This window comes from Gavialis gangeticus, unplaced genomic scaffold (assembly GCF_001723915.1).
Source record: "Gavialis gangeticus isolate Ggan-Ray unplaced genomic scaffold, GavGan_comp1, whole genome shotgun sequence".
NCBI lineage: Eukaryota > Metazoa > Chordata > Crocodylia > Gavialidae > Gavialis > Gavialis gangeticus.
Window position 1 is genome coordinate 124,206,323 of NW_017729032.1, and position 3,525 is coordinate 124,209,847.

General features: G+C 37.6%; 1 protein-coding gene across 6 annotated transcripts in view; it reads left to right on the plus strand.

Moving 5' to 3' along the window:
- The window catches only part of FARP1 (FERM, ARH/RhoGEF and pleckstrin domain protein 1), a 405,781-nt gene that overhangs the window by 71,644 nt on the left and 330,612 nt on the right, over positions 1 to 3,525 (plus strand). The window lies entirely within an intron of this gene.

Below are 3,525 nucleotides of genomic sequence, written 5' to 3' on the forward strand. Positions count from 1 at the left end.
CCCCCCCCCCCCCCCCCCCGAATCAAAAGTTTTATTACCTTCAGGTGTAAGTACAAGGATTGGTGTAGTGCTAAATCAAGTTTCCTTTGCATGCACTGTGTGATTTGGCATGTTTCTCAGCAAGTGCTTGCTAAATAAGATATTGCAATAACCCCGGATTTTGTGCAGGTGTGCAAAAGAAGTAATCCTAGACTTGATTTGAACACACCAGCTTTTGTTTGCATCTGACTGATTTTGTGTAGGGAACCTACCAAATTAATGATTACACAATTTTTGCAGAAACCATGAATTTGGTAGGTCCCCCATGAAAAAGCCCGGTCCCTATGAAAAAGCACAGGGACCACAAAAAGCAGGAAAATGGGGGGTGGATTGGGGCAGCTACAAAGAGAGGCAGCCTGGCATCCTGAAGTATGAGGGGAGGGTGAGACATTTTCTCAGCGGAGCATGGTGGGTCCCCCCTCTAATCTGGCTATGGGGCCCTGGAACTCCTGCACCTCCCCAGAGACTGACAGGCGGCCATCTCTCAAGCTCCAGGGAGGTGCAGGACTTTCAGGAACCCACCATGCTCCACCATAAAAATGGTGCCAGGCACTGTGCCAGGACTTCAAAATATGGAGGCAGCCCTTGTGAATTGGGTAGGTTCTTAATGATGTGTAAGAATCAGTAACTCTTGAGTAGTAGTTTTAACAACTCTAGTGAGGTTTTATAGACCCAGTGAATTTATTATTTAAGTCTTTTGATATTACTATTTAAGTCTTTTGATATTATTTTTGTGGCAGAGAAAGGAAGCCAGAATATTTGCATTTTTCAGAGGTAACATGGTTCAGTATGCATGTTACAGGCTTTAGTTAAGCTTTGTCACTGATGTTCTTTGTGACCGTAGACAGTTCTTTAACTTCTGGCTCAATCTTTATATCTGTAAAATGGGGATTTACCAGCTTCAGAAAGTTCTTTGTGATCTATGTGGGCAGTTCACTGTAAAAAAAAAAAACAACAACAACAACAAAAAAAGTAACATGTTTACCCTTATGTCATAAGTGGGGAAAACAGATTAGGAAAACTAATCCACTCACTCAGACATTCACACTGTGGAAGATCCGTCTCGTAGTTACATACAAGCTTTTAGTGTTTTTGTTTTTTTTCTAGTCTGACTGGATGTTAAATGCATTTGTTTTAGTTTTGAGTATCTTCTATTTTGGAAAGCTGTCTACCATCAATAATTGTGCACAGAACTGAGAAGTAAAATTAAATTCCTCATCTTAAGATATTTGTTGTTGAGCAACTCATTGATTGCACTGATGTTATTTAATGTAGACAGTTCAGAATACCTGTCAAATAACTTGTGCTGGTTGATATTTTCAGTACAAAGAAGATGCATTTAAAATCTAAGGAGCAATATAAATGTACATTTTTCTCATCAATATGGAAACTTCTCCATCACTCTAGGAATGCACTTTTTAACTTCATGGGATAGTATTCCTGTATCTAGTCCTTGGAACAAACAGCCTTTTCAAACAAAAATAGACGCGTTCTGAGAAACCTTACCTCATTTGTGATGTGGGTATATGTTCATTAAGCACTATCTTGAAATGAAACTTTTTCAAAGGACAGTTCAGAGCCAAACCTGACTAATTACTAAGCATGTTAAGCCATTACAACACTAACTTTCCTTCCAGCAGTTTTTGTTGAAAAACAATATTTTTTCTAGCTACAGTTTTACAAGACACGTAAGCAGGAAACATGACCAGTCTGTGCTCTCTGACCTTCAGTGACATTTGGAAGAGCTAACTTCATGCAACTTTCTATACAGATTGCTTCAAAGCATGTATTTGGAGGTTCTAATTCTGCAAAAACGTCTAGTCAAGCAAACCCATGCAATTGCACAAGGCCCCTTTGGGCTGTAATGAAGTTGATATATACAGAGGAGCTTGAGGGATCATAGATCTTTTAGGACTTTAGCGTGCAAGCCCTTTTGTAGGAAGTATCAAAAGTCTTTGTATATAAAATAATTGTATCTATTTATACTGTCCCATATAGATAGACCACTAGCTGCAATTCCTCTATAAACTGAGTTTTTGGTCTCTTTCTCTGCTGAAGATGTATGCATTTTTAGTCCTATCCATGTACATTTCAAATTGTTTTTATTTATTCAAACTGATTTCAGACGCACTACATCACTTATAAACATATAATGTATATTTTTTACTTTGTATGTAAGACTCATTAATGTTTTCCTTCATGCTGATAAAAATAATATTTACTGGATCAAAACTGAGGTATTTGTTCCTGTTGGAAAAGCTATTTTCCCATTAAATCTAAAACCAGCTTTCTGGTTTACCAAAGTAATGTAGATACTGTAAATAGGACCACTTTAAAAAAAAAAAAAAAAAAAAAAAAGGGGGGGGGGGGAAGCATGCAGATAGAGAATAAAAACCATGAAGGACATAAGTGCATGCTCTCTCTTTTTCTCTGACCTTTAGTGAGCTCTGAGAAGCTAAGCACCTAAGTTCTGCAAGTTGGTCTAATAAAAGATAGCTTTTCTGAACCAAGTGTTCTAGCGTCTTGCATTTCTTAATATCTGCAACACACTTCCATTTTAGAGAATTAACTTTTCTAACTCTCCTAGTTGTGAAAGTAATCTAAATGTGAATCTAGTGGTAATCAATGTAGAGCTGAATTTCTGAGTCTACAGTTGGATAAGTTTGGTAGTTCTGCTGTTCAGTTTTTTCCAAATAACAATCTGACAGGCTTTTGGTTGGTTTCTAGTCTAGCCAACAATAAATCTTGCTGGCAATTGTGCTGGCAAGAGTCAATTCAATTTGCTGCTGCCATGAAAAACTGAGAGGCAGCAGGAGCAGGTTCTAGAATTAATAATTGTGAAGGAAACTCCCAAACCTCTGGAGTCTGGGAAAGGTATAGAATAAATGTGACCTTTTTCTGTTTTTTTTTTTCTTCTTCCTTGCTGTTGATAGAGGTTTGTTTGGTTTAAAGATTCAACTCGCTGCCTCCTCTCCGAGCTGAGTGGAGAAATCTGCCAATATACACCTCTTGCTATGGACAGCCATACCTCATAACCTATTAGAGGACTAGGGGAGTTATTGTTTGGACATGCCCACCAGCTGTCACGATTTAACTGTTACATTTGCATCCTTCTAGCACCTTATATGGGTATTGTTTGATACCTGTAATTGTTAGGTCTCTCTCTACTTTCTGTCCCCCCAAGGAAGATCTTGAATGAAACAGGCTGACAAAATTAGAAATTTTTCTTTTAATGTTAAAAAAAGCCATGTATGCAGAATTCCTCTTTCCCCTGTAACAGAGCACCTTTAAGCTTTTTGAATTTCTGTTGTATGCCATCAAATGGCAAGGAGAACAGCCTGGTTTCCCCACTTATCCCTACCTCATTTTTTCAGGCTGCCTTAGTAAGAGGAAAAAGAGTTGAAAAAGAAAGCAGTAGTTTGGTTTCTTCAAATAAAATGTAAAAAAAAAAAAAAAAAAAAAAGGAAAAAAAGTTTACTTTTAAAT